This window comes from Agelaius phoeniceus, chromosome 31 (genome assembly GCF_051311805.1).
Source record: "Agelaius phoeniceus isolate bAgePho1 chromosome 31, bAgePho1.hap1, whole genome shotgun sequence".
In the NCBI taxonomy this organism is placed as follows: Eukaryota; Metazoa; Chordata; class Aves; order Passeriformes; family Icteridae; genus Agelaius; species Agelaius phoeniceus.
Window position 1 is genome coordinate 5,735,909 of NC_135295.1, and position 21,066 is coordinate 5,756,974.

Consider the following 21,066-nt stretch of genomic DNA (forward strand, 5'->3'; position numbering starts at 1 on the left):
GTGGGCACGGGGATCACAGCTCCTTCCTGGGGTGCCTCAGAATTTGGGGTAACTCAGAGCCCAGCACAGTCCCCACCCTGGGGCACCCCATGGCTCTCCTGGGAGGTTCTGTGTCTCTGCCCCCCACACCCCTGGGCTTTTTCCTGTCTCCCCACATTTCCTGGCTGAACCATCCCAGGGAACAGCTGGGAGAATCCCAGGAAGGGAAAAAAGGGGTTGGGGGGTGCAGGCAGTGGTTTCAGGGCTGTGGGGGATGGGGCTCCCTGTCTGTGGCCCCCCAACTCTTTCTCTTTCCTGCAGCGGTTTGTGCTGAGGCAAGGACATGAATTCTGTCCAGGGGGCACATCCAGAGGGGTCCAGCCTTTAGGGAAAAGGGCAGCTCTGCTGTGCTGACACCCGGGTCTTGTCCCAGGCTCTTGTCCCTGGGAGCTGCTCCTCGTTCTGGGGGTGCCACATCCTTGGGGATTCCTTTCCCAGAGGTGGCACATCCTGGGGTCCGCTGTCCTGGCTGGGCCTTGAGCATTCCCGCTGTCCCCAGTGGGGCCCTGTGACCTCTGGGGTGCCCAAACTTAAGGAGGCATCTTTTATGACCTTGCCCTGATGATGGTAAATCCCAGGATCAAGCTGGTTGAATTCCCTGATGCCCAATTGCTTTGGACAATTTTGGGGTCATATTTTGGTCTCAGATTTTGAGATGACTCAGAGCCCAGCACAGAGCCCACCCTGGGGCACCCCAGGCTTGTCCTGGGAGGCTCTGGGTCCCTGCTTCACAAATCCCTGGGCTTTTTCCTGTCACCCAAATTTCCTGTCTTAGCAATCTCAGGAAACACTTGATGCCCAATTGACTGTGACAAAATTATACATCCATAGAAAAAAGGCATAAATCTTTTCCTATACCATTATTTTCCCAATAAAAAACAAACTCCTCAAAAATGAAACTGACAAGTTATAAAATGCTCTGGTTTATAGAATCCTTTTAATCATTGCTTTCCCAACAAGAGGAAATCAAAACACAATTAACACACAAATAAGTGGAAATAAAACCACGATAAAACCACAAACAAATCACAGTGAAATGAGACTTTTTGGTTCCCTTTAGCAGCCCCCTTGGTGCATCCCACAGCAGCGTTTGCTTGTGGATAACACAGAGGGTGGAATCTCCCTGAGTGTCCAACAGTTCCATGGGATTGCTCCCTGCCTGCTGGGCAGCAACCCAGCACCTAAGGAAGACTTTTCTTGGGCCATATTAAGGAACTCTCCCCATTTTGCTCATTCCCACCCTGAAACTTGATTGACTTCCCATGGAGGAAGGGGAGAAGCTCTGTCCATGCTTGGGACAGTGCACAGGAATCTGTGGAAATGCCCCTGTGTGCCTCAGGGTCTGATTCCCTGGTAAATCCACTCCAGCCTGCCCTGAATTCCCCTGCCTGGGCCCTGCCTGCTCCTGCTCTGACACCCCTGTTCCCCAGCCCCTCGTGTGCAGCCCCTGCTCAATATTTCCACACTTTTCCCTATTATTTGGCAGCAAGAGCCCAACCCAAATATTAATTCCCGGATGTTCCAGAAGTCTGCAGGTTTTCTTCAAGAAGGAGTGTTCCAGTCAGTTTGTTGAGCAGATTGTTTTTGTCTTTACAGTAGTTTTGTGGTTTTCGCAGTCCCTTGGGCAAGGGACAAAATGATCAATTGCTGCATTTCCGGACTGGTTCCCTCTCAGCTGCCCTGCAGTGGGGGTTTCCAGCCAGCCCTGCTCTGAAAACCATCAAAGGCCCTCACAGAGCCACTGCTTGGGCTTCCTTTGGGGTTTGTGCTTCTTGCAGGGCTGAGCAAACCACAGGCAGGGCCTTTTTCCACCCACAGAATTCTCCCCTCTGCAGCAGCTCTAAAGCTGCCAGAATCAAAGCCAAGGGGGCAGGGGGGACCCTCAGGTGCTGGCTGCCACCTGGGGCTGGGCAGAGCAGGGCTGGGCAATGGCCATCCCTGTGCAGTGGGGCTGGGCCATGGCTGGGCCCCACCCTTGCATTGACAGGGGTCCCCAGGATGTGCCACCCCTGGGACATGCACCCGGCCAGGAATGTGCAGGGACATTTCTGGAACTGCCACCCCCTGGGACAGGACCCCCCATGCCAGTATGTGTCACCCCTGGGACAGGATCCCCCCAGGACAGGAGCCTCTGGATGTGCCACCCCAGGAAAGAACCCCCCCTTTCCCATCTGACTCTCAGCACAAACGGTCTCTTCCTTCTTGTCCAGGAAAAGGAAAGTGAAAGTGTTGAGGGGGCACAGCCCAACACCTCCATCCCCCACAGCCTCCCCACCCTTCCCTGCATCCCCTGCTCCCCATTTTCCCCTCCCCTGGCTCCCCCCAACCCATTCCCTTCTCAGGTGCTCCCCGGGATTGTTGAGCCAGGAACGGGGGCAGAGGGCACCTGGCACAAAAGTGAGGAAAATAAGGAAAGAAAAGCAATAAAAACACAAAAAAATCAAGGACAGTGGAGGGCACAGAGGCAGAGCTACCCAGGACCCCCATGTGATGCCTGCACAGGAAACAAGCATCCCAGGGGGGCTTTGCTTACTCTGGGTCACACCAAAATCTGAGGCACCCAGGGAAGGAGCTGAGACTCCTGTGCCCATCCAGCAGCTGCTCATCCCTGGCACCCCCATTCCACTGGGAATCTAAACATGGGATCCCCATTCCTTATGTCCCCTCATCTCTGGGACCCTCATCCCAGTACTGACATTATCCACGATGTCCATGGCTGAGCACCCCATTCCCTAGGAACCCTCTCCTGTTCATTCAATGCCCTGAAATCCCCCTTCCCCCATGACCTTGGTTCTCTCAGGAACGCCATTCCCACGGGACCCCCATTCCCCCAGCATCCCCATCTCATGACCCCAAATCCTGGAGCCCATGCTCACCTGGGACTCCCATCCCTGAGTCCCCCAGCCCTGGACACCCCCAGACCCATGACTCCCCCTCCTCAGGAACCACATTCCCCTGGACATCCATCCCTGGCTCCCTACACCCACCAAGCCCCCCACTCCTGCAAACCACATCTCCCACCATGTCCCACCCGCCCTCATCCCCATTCTGTGCCCAGCTTGTGGCCACCCTGCCCCCACCAAGGGCCACCTACGCATGGGGATGGACGTGACCTCGTTTCCTTCGCCTTCATCCAAAGAGCCGCCAGCCAGGGGAGCAGTGGCCACAGCAGCGAGTGACAGCCAGTGCACATGGCTGGAGACACCGGGATGGCCGGGAAGGTGGCGCTGCTCCTGTGGGGTGAGTGCCCCGGGCACGGGCCTGACACCCCAGGGATGGGGAGGGGGCACAGGGGGGCTGTGGGGTCCCCTGGGGTCCCCAATGCCAGCAGTGCCAGTCCATGTTACCCACAGTAGACCTTGGTGGGACTGCGAATGATGTAGGGTGGCTTTGGGGACAAGAACAGGTGGCAGGGATTTGGGGATGGGGATGTGGGCACAGGAATGTGGGGACTGAGACCTTTGGGCTCAGGTAGCTCTGGGGATGGGGACAAGGGAACTGGGATGCAGGGACAGAAGGGAACAAGAACGGTGAGGATGTGGCCATGGGGATGGGATCATGGGGATGGGATCACAGGGGTGGGATCATTAGCTGTGTCCGTGGTGTCCTCGATCCCAGTGCCCAGGGTGTCCACAGTGTCCCCATGTTCTGCCTCAGCCCAGGGTGGCCTCAGTGTCCCTGTTCCCAAGGCGTCTGTGCCACAGGGATGTGGTGCATGGGTGGCTGTGACACAGACATGTCCCCCTACCTCTCCAAATCTTTTTGAGACCACCCACACACACTTTCCCACAAAAACTGCTGTCCCAACAGGGACAGTTTTTGGGGACAGCCACCACACCCTGTACCCTGGTGCCTCCTTCCCTGCAGTGCCACCCCCACCCAGCCCTGTCCCTTCTCCCTTCCAGCCCAGACCCTCGGCCTCGCTGGTGAGTCCTCAGGGGATGCCATGGCCCCACCCCACTGTCCCCAGCCCCACGCTGGCCCTGGTAGGCTGGTGTCCCCTGTCACCTGCAGGTGCCCAGACCACCCAGCTCCTGGTGGAGCCCCCCTGGAGGCCGGCGGTGCCGTGGGACTGGGTGACCCTGACCTGCCAGGGCTCGGGGACCGCCGGTGCCACCACCTGGTACAAGGACGGGCAGCGCTGGGGGCAGCAGGAACGTGACCACCTCATTGTCACCGAAGGTGGCATCTACACATGTGACAGACCTGGCACTGGGCACAGCCCTACGGTGACAGTCTTACATGGTGAGGGGGGTTTGGATGTCCCCAGCCTGGCTCCTATGGGGACCCCAAGGGCTCTGGGTGGGCTCCGCTCCATGGGTCACCTCCTGGTGTGACCAGAGCCCGTCCCCTGCTCTGGGGACATCCCAGAGCATCCCTGTGCAAGGAGACTTCTCTCTCACAATGGGCGGCTCCTGGTGCCTCCTGGTGCCATCATGACCCTCCTGATGGCCCTGGTGTGACAGGACCCCTCTGTCCCCCAGGCTGGCTGGTGCTCAGGTGCCAGCACGGGCGCTGCTGGAGGGGGACACGGTGACACTGCGCTGCCGGAGCTGGCAGAACAAACCACTCACGGATGTGTACTTCTGCCATGATGGGAAGAAACTGGAGGGGCTCCATGATGGGACTGAGCTCTCCCTGTCCTCCCTGCGGCTGCACCACAGTGGCCGCTACCTCTGTGGGGGCCGGGTGGTGTCACAGTGGAGAGAGTCACAGCAGGTGACAGTGACAGTGCACAGTGAGTGCAAGGATGGGGACAGGGAAGCCCAACATCCTCTGAGGGTTTCCCCAGCACTGCCTGAATCCTTCATCTCTCCCTTTACTCCTCTCTGGGTCACCCCAAATTTCCCAAGTCCCTCTTGGTTTCCCCCATGACTGCCCAGTTCCCCCTGCACATCCCTCATCCTTCTCTTTGTCCTCCCCAGCCCTCCCTGGATTCCCCACCCCTTCCAAGGTCCCTGCTCCACCCTCTGGTCTCTCTGCCTTCCCTGGGTCCTCCCATCTCTGAACCCCAAATCATTCCCTGAGGCTCCTCAGTCTCTCGTCTGGTTCCCCATCCCTGCCTGGGTCTCTCCCCCTTCCCACGGAGTCTCGCCATTGTCCCCAGGTCCCAACGTCCCTCCCAGGGTCCCCTTCTTCTCACTGGGATCCTCTCTGCTCCCCTCCAATCCCCTTCTTTCCCCTCCCGTGTCCCACACCCCCCCTGGGTCCCCAATCCCTCCTGTGTCCCCCCATAGGGGTCCCGCTCTTGGGGGTGTCCCTGTCAGCACAGCCCCCTGGGAGACAGGTGACACTTGGGGACAGCCTGGTGCTGAGCTGCACGGTGGCTGTGGGGACAGGTCCGCTGTCCTTCTCCTGGTTAGCAGGGCTCATGGGCACCTCTGGGCTCCAGCCCCCTGCCTGGAGCTGAGCCAGGCTGGGGACAATGACAGCGGCCAGTACCGGTGCCGGGTCAGCAACGGGGACAGAGAGGCCAAGCGTGACCCCATGAATGTCACTGTCCTGGGTGAGCAGGACCCTTGGGCTGGGAGTGACCCCACCCACATCACCCCCATCCCACCTTTCTTTGTGCCAGCCCTGTCTCTGTCCCCACAGTGCCATTGGCCAATGCCACCATCACCCCTGGTCCCCTGTCACACCAGGTGCGTGCAGGTAACCCTGTGACCCTGTGCTGATCTGTGCAGGTGGCCTCAGCCCCTGTCACCTTCACCTGGCTGCACAATGGACAGGAGGTGGCCCAGGGTCCCCTCCTGGAGCTCAGGGACTTCGATGTGGAACATTGGGGCACCTACCAGTGCGTGGCCACCAACCAGCTGGGACAGGACGGGCACCGTGTGTTCTGGGCACTCAGCCCTGAGCTGGCCCTGGAGGTGACACCCTGGGTCTCAGGGCGGGTCACACGGGGTCACCAGGGTTTTCAGGACCCCCAGAGTTCCAGGTGACCCCAATGTGTCCCCTCTGTCCCCAGCAGTGGCTGTGAATGTCGGCAGGACCCTCCTGTTCCTGCTCCTGCTCCTGGCTGTCATCGGGGGCTGTCACTGGTGGCATCACCAGGATGGGTGACAATGTGGGGGATGGGGGTCCTGGAGTGAGGGGAAGCCCCCGGAGTGGTGGCAGAGTTTGGCAGCACCCAGGGCCCCTGAGCTGGGGGACACTTAGCCTGCAGTGACTTCAGCTGGGGGTGCTGGGGGGTGTGGGGGCAGTTTGGAGGGTCTTGGTTGGGCTCCAGTGTCATTGCTGTGTTGTAGTGCGTTCTTATATTTTGTAATACTTTGAAGTAGTTTGTTTTGTATTCCCATATTTTTCCCAAATGGTTTATCCCAGACTGTACCCCCCCCCTTCCTTTTACTTGTGTTATCCCTCTCCCGGGATGAGATCATCCCCAAAACCCCCACCCTGGCTCTCTGTCAATCACTCAGCATCCCATCCGCCCTATCCAGAAGTTTCGGTCCAAGTCATCGAGTGATTAGCCAGAGGTTTGGGGTCAGCCCCCCAAGTCCTGCCCCATACGCTGTTTTGTATTTCTATTCCCCCAGCACCCATCCCCCAGAGATACCTATTGGTTGGTAAATGTTATCTACTTTTGGTTTCCTCCTCCCTTTAAATGTGACCTCCGGACATCCCCCGGGGCTCTCGGCAGGAGGCTCCCTGAGGTGCAGGAGCTCCTTCGGGACTCCTTAATAAAAACCTTGGATTATCCCCTGCTGGGAATCGGCCCCTTCTCTTCTACCGATGTCTCTGTCATCTCTGCTGCAGCAAAGGCAACCAGCCTGAGTGCCCTCAGCACCCTCGGGGCACAGAGAGTGTCTCCCCACAGTCGGCCGTGTTGGGGCTGCACCCCCCAGTCTCTGCCGACTCGGATCTGGCCCAGAGACTTTGAGAGGCCTGCAGAGAGACTGAGACATCGCTGGGTGGGCTTTGTGTCACATTGGGGTGGCACTGGGAGCTCCTGAAGGATTTGGGGAGCTCCTGGATGTCTGTGCAGGGATGTTGGGGGATCTTTCTGGCATCCTGGGGGAGTTTTGGGGTGCCTCTCTCTGCCAGGCTTGGGGTTCTGGGGGCTCAGAGGGTTGTGGACACCGGGGGTGTTGGGGGCCCTGTGGTGGTGCAGAAGTTCCAGAGGGTTCAGGGGTGCTCAGAGTGTCTGGGTAGAATCAGGGATCTGGTGGGAATCAGGGCTGCAGTGGGGATTTGGGGGACCCGTGGGTGGTTGGAGCTGCAAGGTCCCAGGAAGGTTCAGGGGTCCCGGTGTCCCCTCGGTCACCCCCTCCCCTTTCCCTTGCAGAACCCAGGAAGCTCCAGGACAGGTGAGTCAGGGCTTGGGCTGGGACTCCCCTTTTCCCTTCCCCAGACTACTGAGACCCCCCCTTATCCCCACAGGACCCCCCACTGGAGGGGAGGGCTGTGCTCAACACCCACATCATGGGCACCGAGTGGGCAGTGGGAGAATTTGGGGGGGACAGGGACACGTCACCCACGGGTGTCACCCTCACCCAGGTCCCCACAACCGGAGTCACTCTCACAGCCCCCACGGGGGTCCCCCAGCCCTGCCCCGCCTCGGGATCCCCAGGTGACCAACGCGGAGCTGTCGGGACCCCACAAGGGACAGTGGGACCCCTGTGATTACGAGAGCGTGCTGTGACACTGGGCGCACTGGGGGCACTGGGGGCACTGGGGGCACTGGGGGTCCCTGCCCCAGGGAATTCCCTGTGTGTTCCCCCCCTGGATCCTGTGCTCCCATACTCAGGGGTTGCCCACAACCCCACAACCCATGTGGGGCTGCCCAGAGCTCCTCGTTCCAGTGCTCCCAGTGCTCCCAGGGGCTCCCCATTCCATCCCCCAGTGCCAGGGGGCACAGCACCCCTGTCCCTCTTATTGGACCCAAAATGCAGCTTTGTGATTAAACTGGGAGAAATGGTTTTTGTTTGTTCAGCTCTGCCTGATGAGCTCGGGATTGAGGAGGGTCCCAGTCAGGTTGTTGAACAGATCCTTTTGGGATTCGCAGGATTTTTGGGGCTCCCTCAGTCCATTGGGGACAGGAACAAAATGATCAATTGCTGCATTTCCGTACTGGTTCCCTCACCCCTGCCCTGCAGCGGGGAAGGAGCTGCCGCTCCCTGTTTGTCCCCTCTCAGGGTGACACAGACCAAGGGCTCGGGCAGCTGTGGCGGTGCCACCCCGTTACCTCGGGCAGCGATCCGGCAGCTGCCGAGCCCCTCGGGCCCACCCCAGCTCAGCCCATCCCCGCCCGGTGCCCAAAGCCCGCACCCGGCGCTCCCCGAGCGGCGTCTGAGCCCCGGAGCTGCTGCGGAGCCTCGGCCAGGGGCACCGGGAGGGCGGAGGGGCCCGGGGACCCCAGGGAGGATCCCCCGGCGCTGCGGGAGCGGAGTCCCGGCCTCGGGTCACTGTCGCCGGTCGCGGCTGCCATCGCACTGTGGGAGCCGGGACTGTCCCAGGCTGCAGGGACCGACGGTGATGCTGTGTCCTGAGGGGGGATTTTGGGGTCTCACCCCGTCCTTTCCGGGACCCCTTGATCCTCCATCCCCCCCGCGCCTCCGGGGCTGTTGGGGATGTTGGGGACCGCGCCGCTCGCGCCGGGGGCCGTTGGGGACATCTCGCGACAGCCGCTGCCGCTGCCCACGGCCGGGCCTGGCGGCAATCGCGACATCCGCATCCCCCAATGGTGACACGCGACAGCCGCCCCTGCCCGGGATCCGCCTCCCTCCATGCCGGGGACACCCCGGGGTCCCGGGTCCCCCAAAACCCTCCTGGGGACACCTCGGGCCCCCCTGACCCCCCCGGTCCCTCCTGGGCTCGGCAGAGGCTCCACAGAAGTTTCGGGGCTCAGAGCCTGCCCGGGGAGCGCCAGGTGCGGGGTCGGGCACCGAGGGGGCACCGGGAGGGGAACCGGGCAGGGCTGGGGAGGGGGGATCTGGGCACCGGAAGGATTTTGGGAGGATTTTGGGAGATTTTAGGGTGATTTGGGGGATATGGAGGGCATTTTGAGGTGATTTCGGATTATTTTGGGGGCCATTTGGGGGATTAGGAGGGGTTTTGGAGTGATTTTAAGGTATTTTGGGGGTGATTCAGAGGTGATTTTTGGGAAGTGTGGTGAGATTTGGGGTGATATTTGGGCAGATTTTGGAGAGTTTGGGGTGATTTGGGGGATTTAGAGGATATTTGGATATTTTGTGCAGAATTTGGAGGATGTTGGAGTGATTTGGAGGATTTTGGGGCAATTTGGGTTGTAGGGATTTTGAGGAGTTTGGGGGTGATTTTGGGTTGATTTTGGTGGATTTTCATGGGATTTTTATGGTATTTTGGGGGGGATTTTTACGGGATATTTTCGTGGGATTTTGGGAGAATTTGGTGGGGATTTTGGGGTCTCACCCCATCCTTTCCCACAGCCCGAGGGCTGCTCCAGCCCCATCGTGCTGCTCCATGATTTCACCAATGTCACCACCGCCCCCAGAGCGCTGCCCTCACTCTGGGACAAACCCAAAAGTATCCGAGTCATCACCAGGACCTGATCCAGGAGCTCATGTGAGGCTCCCAAAATCCAACATTTTCCCCCCAACATTTGCTATTTCCCCCCTCCCCCGCCAAAATCTAGGATTTTTTGCCCCAAAATTTGTGATTCTTTCACTGAAAATTCAGCATATTTTGCCCCAAAATTTAGGAATTTTTTGCCCAAAATTCAGGATTTTTTCATTGAAAAGTCAGGGTTTTTTTTCCTCCAAAATTCAGGATATTAAAAAAAAAACCCGGATTATTTGGCTGAAAATCTGGTGGTTTTTCCCCCCAAAATCTTGGATATTTATCCCCTGTCACTGATCTTGGCCCATGTCCCTCAGAATTCCCAGGGATCGACCCCTGGCCTCGCTCATCATCGGCACCGATGAATTCCAGCGGATCCAGGAGGAGGCTCAGCCTCCGCGGCAGCTCGCGGATCAGCTGCGGATCCTCAAATCCCACCAGGACGCGGCTTTTGAGGGCATCTCCTGATTCCCTGAGCCCCAATTTCCCAATCCCAAATTTCCTGATCCCTCTTTTCCTGATCCCAAATTTCCCAATCCCACTTTTCCTGATCCTGATTTTCCCGATCCCGCTATTCCTCGTCCCGAATTTCCTGAGCCCGATTTTCCCTATCCCAAATTTCCCAATCTCGATCTTACCAATCCCAAATTTTCTGATCCTGCTTTTCCCGACCCCACTTTCCCTGATCCCACTTTTCTGATCCCAACTTTCTCCCAGTCCCGATTTTCCCAATCCCACTTTTCCTGATCCTGATTTTCTGGATCCTGTTGTTCCTGATCCTGATTTTACTGATCCAGGTAATTCCCCGAGATGTCCTTGGGAATGTTGCCAAGAATGGCTCAGGGAATGTCCCTGGGAATGCCTTGGGATGTTCCAGGGATGTCCCCAAAATGTCTGCGGGCTGTCCCGGGGACATCCCTGGGAATGACTCCCAGGAAGATGCCGGGAATGCCCTGGGCTGTCCCTGCGATGTCCCCAGGCTGTATTAACATTGTTTGTGATTCTCTTTATGGTACAGGAATCATTGAGAGAATTCAGCACTCATTCCTGAAGGAAGTCTCTAACAAAGTTCTTTTTCTGTTATTACCCTCTCTGTACAACTTTTCACTTCCCAGGTCTCAGCAATACAACCTTCTGCACTTTGGATCACACACCCCTCTGCCTGGACCTGCACTGGAAGGTGATGTGAAGGCGGATGGCCTCGCCATGACAGTCACTATACCACAAAAGTTAGGGCAGGGCAACTTTCTCATGATTTCTACCATCAAAATGCCCGAGCACTGGGAAAACAATTCCACCTGACTTTGCCACAAGCACGGGATGTAGCGAATCCTTGCTCACAGTGTCAGCAGACTCTTTCTTTGCCACAAATGTTAGGTACAAACTCACAAGGGTTGAAACCTAATGACATCTGGCAAACAGATGTAACACACTTTTCGAGCTTTGGGACTTTTAAATATGTCCATGTTTCTCCTGATACCTTTTCTGAATTCATAGTAGCAACAGTACACAAGGGTGAGAAATCCATGGGAATTTGATGGGAATTTCCCATGCCATGGGAATTTGATAGGAATTGGGGAGGGGAACTGAAGGATTCTAAATGCCTGGAATGCTTTCATTCCTTGGGAATATTGGAGGGGAACTGCAGGATTCAAAATTCCCAACGTCTGGAATGCCAGTATTCCATGGGAGTTCCATGGGGAATTTGGGAAGGGAGCTGAAGCATTCAAAATTCCTGATGTCCAGAATGCAATTATTCCATAACTTTGGTGGGATTCTGGGAGGAGAACTGGAGCATTCTAAATTCCCAACACCCAGAATACCCTTATTCCTTGGGAATTTGGGAGAGGAACTGAAGGATTCCAAATTCTGTATGCCCCAAATGCCATTATTTCATGGGAATTTGGGAAGGGAGCTGCAGGATTCAAAATTCCCAATGCCCAGAAGGCAATTATTCCACAGTTTGGGGGGAATTTTGGATGGGAACTGGAGGATTTGAAATTCCCAATGCCTGGAATGCAGTTATTTCATGGGAATTTGGGAAGGGAACTGGACGATTCTCAATTTCTGATGCTCGGAATGCAATTATTCCATGGGAATTTGGGAAGGGAACTGAAGGATTCAAACTTCCTGATGCCCAGAATGCCATTTTTCCATGGGAATTTGGGAGGGGAGCTGGAGGATTTGGGATTCCTGGTGCCTGGAATGCAGTCATTCCATTTTCCAGTTTTGGTGGGAATATGACATTGGAGCTGGAAGATTCAAACTTCCTGACACCCAGAATGCTGTTATTCCATGGGAATTTGGGAGAGGAATGGGAGGATTTGAAAGTCCTGACACCCAGAATGCTGTTATTCCATGGGAATTTGGTGGGAATTTGGGAGAGGAGCTGGAGGATTTGAAATTCCCAACACTTTGAATGCCATTATTCCGTGAGCATTTGGGAGAGGAGATGGAGCATTCAAAATTTCCAATGCCCGGAATGCCATTATTTCATAGTTTTGGGGGAAATTTTGGAGGCGAACTGGAGGATTTGATGCCTGGAATGCCATTATTCCATGGGAATTTGGAGGGAGAGCTGTAGGATTCAAATTCCTCATGGCCGGAAAGCCATTATCTAATGGGAATTGGGGAGAGCAGCTGGAGCATTCAAAATTCCCAATGCCTGGAATGCCGTTATTCCATGAGAAATTGGAAGGTAAATGGGGGGATTGAAAATTCCTGACATCTGTGCCTCTCATGTGCCTTTGCAGCTGCCAAAAGTGCAGTTTTGATCTGTGCTAATCATGCTTGTGCCAAACATTGGCACCAGTGCTTGTGCACTTTGATGGAAAAAAGCATGACTCAGTTTTGCTTGTTCAAAATGTTTGGCAAAGTGTTTGAAAAAACCATTGTCAGTTTGTCGGCTCTCGCATTTCCTTCTGCCATGAATCCTGGAAGTGAGGAATGAACCCTTATATGAGAGACAAAATATTGGTTAGTTCTGAGTGTCAAAATTGTAGAAAGCCAACAATATCATTTGTAACATCCTTTGAAACTGATGCTTCTATTCTTTTAACAATACTAGCAACATAAGATAAATCTGTAATTAAATTCAAAAGTTCTGAAAAGAGCTGAAATGCTCTAAACTACTGCAGCCAGTTCAACAATCTGAGGAGAGCCCTCTATTGTTTGAACATCTGACTCCCATGTTTTGGTTGTTTGATTTTGCCATACTATTACTGATTTGTGTGTTTTCCCTGCTCCATCAGTGAGGAGAGTTATAGCACTTAAAGGCTCCTCACTTAGCATGGGTTTTTCCCTAAAACTTAATTTAGCTTGCAACAATTTGTGGCCTGGGTAATGAATAGAACAAACACCTGAATAATTTAGCGATGCAATTTGCAAGTCTGAATTTTGCAAAGCCCAATCAACCCTTTTCACAGGTAAAGAAATAAATACAAAATCTTGGCTTGCCATCGTTAGCAATCTCATTCTGGCTCTAATTATGATTTCAGCTGTCATCTCCATGGTTGTAAAAATTGTTTTTGGAGACCTATAAGGAAGAAAAACCCACTGTGTGATTAACAAAGGATCTTTCTCAGAAGTGTTCCATTGAAAAATGAGACCATAAAGTTGCATTTTTTCTCCTAACACTGCAAGAAATGCAGTGTCTACGGAATTTATTTCTAGCTTTACAAGAAAAGAGTAAGATGTTGGAGTCAACCAAACTAAGGCATAGGGTCAGCTGGACTTCACACCAAACAAACCAAGCCTGATCTTCAAGGTCTGGGAAACATTCATCTAAATCAGGGCAAGCCTCAGATCTCCTCCCAAGAGCCTTTGGAGTAGTTATGCTCATTAGTCCAAGTTCCAATCCCCTATTGGTTACATGTGTTCCATATAGAGTATGGTTTCTAGAATGTTCCACCCCCAAGACTATATATTCTTACCTCTTCCTTGTTTCTGGCCCTTGGAGCTTCTCCCTATGTTGTGTTCTGTTCCTAAGCATAGTTCCCATTTTTATTTCTCATTAAAATAATTTCCTTGTTGGGCACTCCATTGTTCCCTCTCCTTCTCTTCTATTTTGCACCACGTTCACCCTGAAGTCAGGGGACCCAAAGGTTTGTCACAGCCACCCTCACTGCGACAGGCAGTGCCCGGAGCGCTGTCAGGCAGTGCCAGGATCCCGGCTGTGGTTCTGGTCCCCACAAGTGTGGAATGGAAGCCCCAGGCTCAGACCCAGGCAGAAAGCCAACCAAGGGAGAGCAGAGGGAGGGCACCCTTCCAGTCTCTCTTGGGCATGGCCGCAAAACAGCCCCTGCTGCTTCTTCCTCCACCTGTGTTTGGGCTGTGCAGGTGGCAGAGCCAGCCAGGTTGTGCCCTGTGTTCCAAAGCCTGTTGGGAGCGGGCATGAAAAGCGCTGTGTGCACAGCACAGAGTCCTGGAAGGTGCTGGCAAGAGCATCCTGCAGGAACAGGGCTCAGGAACAGCCTGGTTTTGGTGCTGTGAGCGCAGGCAGGAGCTGAGGCAGGTGAAGACGCAGCGGGCAGCTTGTGTTTGTAGAGGGCCTGGGGCTGCACGTCTGAACCTGCACCTGGAAACTCACTTGGGGGAATAGGAGCTAGAGCTGGAGTGCCTGTCCTGAAAGGACCTGAAGTCATTCAGCCTTGCCAGCTTTTCTTAAGGGTGTGTTGGTGTTCCCTAGGAAAGCTGCACATTTGGGGAAATGCCTTTGGAGGAAAGGGGCTTGCTTCTCAAGGAAAGAGCTTCCCAGGGAGCTCCCAGTGAGGCAAGTGTGAGTGTCCCCCTCTGGCTCTCTTCTGTGCTCCTTTCAGTCCTTGAGGCCTGTTGAACTTGGCAGAGGGGCAGGGAAAAGGCAGTGAAGTGTAGGTTTGGCATCTGCCTGGACCTGTGGAAACCAACCCAAGCACCTGCAGCAGGGTGTGTTACCCCCTTTGGACAAAGGTATGAGCAGGAGCATCTCTGTCCAGCCATGAGCCCCAAAGCCCTCTGTGAGAGCTGTGAATTAAAAGGCCTTTACACACACACTTTTCACATCTTTCCTGTCTGCTGTGTTTCAACTCTTGGCAATATGCATTTGCATCCTGCTTGGTGGGAGCTGCTGTGACCCAGGGCAAGCACAGAGTGCGGATGTATGGGCCAGGGAGCGCGGAGAGTCTTGGCTGATCTTGGTGTGTCCCTGGCCTAGGAAAAGGCCTCCCAAGGTGTCCTGCTCATTGGCTCACCCTGTGCATCTTGGAGACAACAAGGTAGGGATTTCTGGCAGCTGGGCATCAGCCAGCCTTAAAATGGTGTGTGGTGGAGTGAGCCCAGCTGAGATAGGCTGAGAGCAGCCCAGTGCTCCTTGCTCCTCTCTGCTGAGCCGGGAGCATTTGTCTGCTTTCGGCATGGCCCTGGCTGTGTGTCGGGGCTGCTGCGTGGACACGAGACAGCCGGTCCTGTCCCACTGGGTGCCAGCGGTGCCTGGCAGCAGCCCTGCATCCACATCAGGATGCTGGCCAAGAGAGGCCCTGGAAGCTGAGGCAGCTGATTTGAAGCTTTTGCGGATACGCACAGGGATGGCCAGCAGCGTTCCCTCAGGATACAGCAGTGCTGAGGGGTCTCCCCAGAGCTGCCTGATGCCACCCAGTTCTTGTGGCAGCAGTGTCTTTCCTGTGGGATGTTCTAGCTCCCCCAAGAGTGAAGAAGGAGCTGGAGAAAGAGCTTGCCAGGCTGCTCTGGATCCTTTCCCAGCAGGCCTGCCAGAGTGGAGAAGTGCGAGCTGAGCGCAGATGTGCCCATGGAAGAGCCGTGCACGGGAAGGCTGGCTGGGAAGGATGACCCAGGAACCATAGGCCTGGCAGGCTGGCTTTGCTCCAAGCCAGGGAAAGCCTTGGAGCAGATCCTCCTGAGTGCCTTCCCACGGCAGGTGCAGGGAAGCAGGGGCCCTGCTGGAGGCTGGGAAAGCTCTGCGGAGGGACGGGCAGAGCTGGGGGTCCTGGCGGGGTGTTGAGGGCTTCTCTGGGGGTGTTTGGGGGGTGGGTTTTGAGGAAGGAGTTTCCTGGAAGGTGAGAGGTCTGGGCTTGAATTTGAGTCCCTTTGAAGGCAGCATCTGTGCTTTGGCACAGCTTTGGTTCTGGAGGGCAGAAAAAATCTCTGTGACTATTTCTTTTCCTGGTCCTGTTTCTCCTGCAGGGAACAAGAGGGGAGAGCTGTACTTTCTTGGCCACTTAGATATCAGTACTGGGGGAGGATTAGCCCTTTTGCCATCTACTCATTTGTTTGGGTTACTCTTGTAACGCTGAGTGGTCTTTCATTTCTTGAGAGCTTTTATTCCTTTAAGAGAATTAGGAGATGATCATCCCTTCTTGGAAAAGCACTTGCCAATCAAAGAATGGCCTTCTTTTTGGCTCTGTGTAGTGTTATGTTTGGTCAAGTGACTTGCAGTGGATGATGTTAAGGCAAAGGAGTTGCTGCTTTGAGAAGGGAAGAAACTTCCAAAGCATTCCCATTCTCGTGGCTATTCATTGGAGAAGTTTGCAACTTTTGCAAGTCCTTGAGTTGAGCAATGGGAAGTAAAGCTTTCCTGAAGTGAGGATTCTTAACTGGCCCGAGCCCACAGAGCAGGGCAGCATTTGCTGATGTTTGGAGCAGTTGCAAGAGATCCTGTGGGGCTGCCTGAGACACGTGGGTGCAGGGATTGCTTCCAGCCTGGGCTACTTTGGCCGGGCTGGGGGCGGCCCCGGGGCAGGCGGCAGTGTGTGCAAGGGCCCTGGCTGGCACGCTGCAGCAGGGTCGGCGTTGCATGGAATGGAAGCCGGTGACCAAGGGCCCTTTGTGACACGTGGGAAATAGAAGCTTGCCCGGGTGCTCGGAACAGGCGACGGGACAGAAGGGGACAGAGCGGTGCCGTGAGGAGCCCCCGCACAGCTCGCTCGTTCCCGTCTCAGCCGGAGCTTTTCCGCAGCGTCATTCCCGCAGCTGAGCTCGAGGCCAGCCTGCAGGACTCTGTGACTCGGAGCTTTTCCGAGGCGTCTGCCATTCCTGCGGCCAGCGCCATCAAGTCCAAACGGTGGGATTTGGTCACCTGAATGGCTTAGGAGGAGTCTCCTGTCATTGTGGCAGGAGCCCTCAAGAGCAGAGTGCAGGACTTGCTGTCCTGCAGCCTTCCTGAGGTTTGTCTGTCACAGGTGCCTTGAAGGCACAAGTGCAGTTGTTGACATGGCGATATCCTGAGGCATCTCTCTTGAAGGCACCCTCAAGAACAGACTCTGGCATGGCAGCCAGATTGCCCGGCTTGTTGAAAGTGTTCAGGGGGGAAAAGAAGAGAAGCTCTGGAGCCGCCCCAGCACAAGAGCCTGAAGACCCGGAGCAGATCCAGACGCTGCAGGATGGTGAGTAGCAGAGCTGGGCCACAGGGCTGATGGCTACAGCCAGCTTGGCCCCATGCCATCCCATCCCATGCCCTGGGGACATGCCCACGGACTGGATGGAAGAGGGGCAGAGCAGACAGCCCACAATGGCCGCGCTCCATCGCCTGGGTCATGCCGGGGCTCTCCCTGCCTGGGGAGCGCAGGGCTGGGCTGTGTTCTCCGGCCTCTCCCGCAGCCCCTCAGCTCTGGCTATGCTCGCTCTTTGCCAGGTGCAGCCCTGGAGAAGACACAAGAGCAGGAAGCCGGCCGTGGCCGCTTGTGCAAAACCCTGAAGGTACCTGCAGTTACCCCCGGCTGGGCTGGGCCTGCTGTCCCTGCTCAGCCCAGCAGCAGGCTTGGAGCATGCCACGGAGCATGCCTGGCTTCCCTGCCCTTTATTCTCCTGCAGATGTTTGGGAAATTGCTGCGCATTCGACGACGTAGAAAGGTGGGCCCCACAGCAGCTGAGGGCACAGCCCAGCCTGCCTCGGGGCTGACCGAGCTCCAGGCAGAGTCTGATGTCAACCCAGATTGGGCTGAGCGCTCAGAAGACTCTGAGGCTGCAATGAACGGGGACAGGGCAAAGGCAGACAAGGCAGCAAGTGAGGATGTGGCCGTGACAAACAGCAACACCGCCGAGACCGAGGACATCTCAAATACTGGCAGCAGGCCCACTCTCACTGGGATTCATGCTCCCACTAAGGATCTTTTGGAGGACAGTGCTGCTCCTTCTCAGGAGCAGGTAAGCAGCCTGGGGCTGGGCCTGGAGGCCTGCCAGGATGGTGTGTCCCCTCAAGCCATGATCCCTGGTCCCTGTGACTGTGGTCACAAGGTTTTTCAGGATGAAGAAGAGACGAGAATGTTGACTCCATGATCAGAAGGCTTGATTTATTTTTTTATGATATATGTTACATTAAGACTATACTAAAAAGAAATAGAAAGGACAAGGTTTCTTCAGAAGCTAGCTAAGCTAAGAATAGAAAAGAATGAATAACAAAGATCTGTGTCTCAGACAGAGAGAAAGAGCCATCTCTGCCATGAGTGGTCAGGAAATCCCAACATCCACAGGAGACCAATCACAGGTCTACCTGTTGCATTCCACAACAGCAGATAACCATTGTTTACTTTTGGTTGCTGAAACTGCAGCTTCTCACAAGGAAAAATCCTAAGAAAGGATTTTTCATGAAAGATGTCTGCGACTTGTCACCTTTTTTTTATTTAGTTATGTTAAAAGGAAAAAGTGTTTGTAATTTTCTCTGCTGTACTCATGCCGAGGAAAATACAAACACTTGAGAGGTTATCTGTTTCAAGTCAAACCCCACTCAACTGCTCCTGTGGAATTAACTGGGAATTTCTTCACCTGTAAAACATAAAATTCTATCATATCACTAAAACAATTCTACAATATAAGAAAATGCAAAAAAGAATGCAAAAAAATTCAAGTCCAAGAAGATGAGTTTCAGGAAAAGTCCATGGTCTGAAGATGTTCCTCTTTGCCATATCTGAAAGTTTCTTTAGGTCCTGAAACAGGCTTGCTACAGAAAAGTCCATCAATAATTATCAAAAGTCCATTGACAGTCTTCAAACAATTTTGAGAAAATTTCTGAAATGTCTTGCCACAGCCCTTTATTGAACAACTTGGGCTGAAGCCAATCCCTTGCTCCTCAATGCCTCTGAGCTGCTGCCAGCTATTTCACCCTTTTTTATTAAATTCAATTTTTTTTTGGTTTTTTTTTTTGGTTTTTTTTTTTGTTTGTTTGTTTGTTTGTCTTGTCGGAAAGAGCAGCAGCAGCAGAGGAGCCAGAGAGAGGCCCTTGGGGGCCCTGGCCCATGTGGAAGGATCAGGAACCCCAGACCTGGCCCACAGAAAGGTGGCCCAGGACCAGAAGGGGGAAGCAAAGCCCCCAAACCCAACAGGAGGCCGGGAGGTGGCCCTGGCCCAAGCAACCAAGCCAGACAGCCCAGGCCCAGCCCCCTGCTGGGCAGGCTCTGCATTGGCACAGACCCGCACCCTGCTGCCAGTACAATGGCAGAAGTGGTGACCAAATGCTTCCTTTCCCCAAAATCACCGAGGCATGCCGGCAATGGGAAGACAGAAGCTGTCCCAAGAATCTTCGTCTCGGGTCTGGGGATGTCCTTTCCCCACAGCAGAAAAGCGATGCTCGCTTCCTGCTGTGCCCTCTGCCTCTGCAATGCAAATGCACCAGGTGTTCCTCCCATCTGCCTCACGGCACCACCTCCACCCTCTCTGGGCTGGGGACCAGGGGCAGAACTTTTGGGACCCACCTCCCCCTCGCTGCTGGGGTGCGCGAGGGGTGGCAGAGAGATTCGCATCCCCCAGGGGGAAACCCCGGACCAAACACCTCCCGGCCCGCCAAGAATGCTGATCTTGAAAACAGGCAGCCGGGCTGCGCCCACAGCCAGCTGTAGGGCCATGCCTCCTCCACGGAAGGAGAGGCTGACGCCCTCTTCCCCTGTCCCAGCTCCCCCCATAGGGGCAGCCCCGGGACAACCCAAAAAACTCGGGGAGGAAGTCACGCTGGATGCAGGAGGCGCCACTGCAGCCGCCACCGGCTCCAGGGCAGCCTCTGATGCAGACACGGAGGATGGAGTCGCCGCAGGTGGCAGAACTGCCGGGGCGGGCAGCGGGGCCGCCTGGGGAGGTGGCAGGGGTGGCACGGGGTCGGCAGCATCTTCTGAGCCGGACATCGGCCGCGGAAGCGCAGTCGCAGAAGGTGGCGGAGCCCGCACGGGAGGCAGCAGGACGGCCGCGGGAGGGGCCGCGCGGGGAAGCGCCCGCACGCGCGGGGCAGGTTGGGGCGGCGCTCGCGGCGCTGGGCGGGGCGGCTCCGCTTACTCCCATCCCCCCTGAGAGCAACCAGAGGGGGGAAAAACCGGCTCCGTCTGAGCATGCTCCGAAGACGCAGTAAAAAAAAACTTCGGCTGCGGGTGAAGCTTCGCCCCCCCGCTGTGGTTCAGGGGGGCTGGAAAGCAGCAGAGCGTCCCCCTCCAAAGGGTCTTCCCCCGGAATTGGGGGGAACGGGGCTTTCCCCTTGCAGTTCGCAATCCAGGGAAAAACAGCTGCTCTCCGTTTCAAGACTAGAAAGAGCAACAAAAAGGTTGGATAAATCGAGGGGCATCCAAACCCATGGTCCAAAAAGAATTGGAAAATGGAGTCCATACACTCCCAGATGAACATATCGAGGGCATATAGCACATTCGTAAAAAACCCAAAGAGCTCTGCCCATCGAAAAAACTCATAGAAATCTGTCTCCAACCGGAGAATTCCGTCCTCTTCACCCCATTTTTGCCAGAGGGCAATAAGTTTCTCCTCTGAAGGGGAGAATGGAACCTCATCCTCTAGGGGAGAAGTCCTCCAGATGAGCAGCCACAAACTGTGAATGGCCTCATCTTTAGGAGGGGAAAAACAAACAGTACCTTGTGACAGTGTCCAGGACTCTCTGGCTATCTGCACGGTGCTGCTGAGCTTTCTGAACATCTTCCTGGAGGCTTTTCAGAAGGTTCTCTTTGTGGTCAGCCTTGCTGTGAACTCTGTCCAAATTCGGATCTTCACTTCTTCAGCTCCTGGCTAGAATCCACTTCTGTGGTCACTTGTGAAGCAACCATCAATGCCACACATTTGGGGTTTACCCAGTGCAGCAATGCTTCTCTGGTGGTCTCACCAAGTGATGATTGTCCTCCTCAGTCGAGGGGTCACCAATTGTGACCGTGGTCACAAGGGTTTTCCGGATGAAGAAGAGACGAGAATGTTGACTCCATGATCAGGCTTGATTTATTTTTTTATGATATATGTTACATTAAGTCTATATTAAAAGAAATAGAAAGGACAAGGTTTCTTCAGAAGCTAGCTAAGCTAAGAATAGAAAAGAATGAATAACAAAGATCTGTGTCTCAGACAGAGAGCAAGAGCCATCTCTGCCATGAGTGGTCAGGAAATCCCAACATCCACAGGAGACCAATACCAGGTCTACCTGTTGCATTCCACAGCAGCAGATAACCATTGTTTACTTTTGGTTGCTGAAACTGCAGCTTCTCACAAGGAAAAATCCTAAGAAAGGATTTTCATGAAAGATGT

The 21,066-nt window shown here is 54.9% G+C and overlaps 1 pseudogene; it reads left to right on the plus strand.

Annotated features, from left to right (window-relative positions):
• LOC143696216 (Fc receptor-like protein 4) overlaps positions 1 to 10,044 on the plus strand; it is a 30,817-nt pseudogene extending 20,773 nt beyond the window's left edge.
• Positions 10,045 to 21,066: the final 11,022 nt, after the last annotated feature.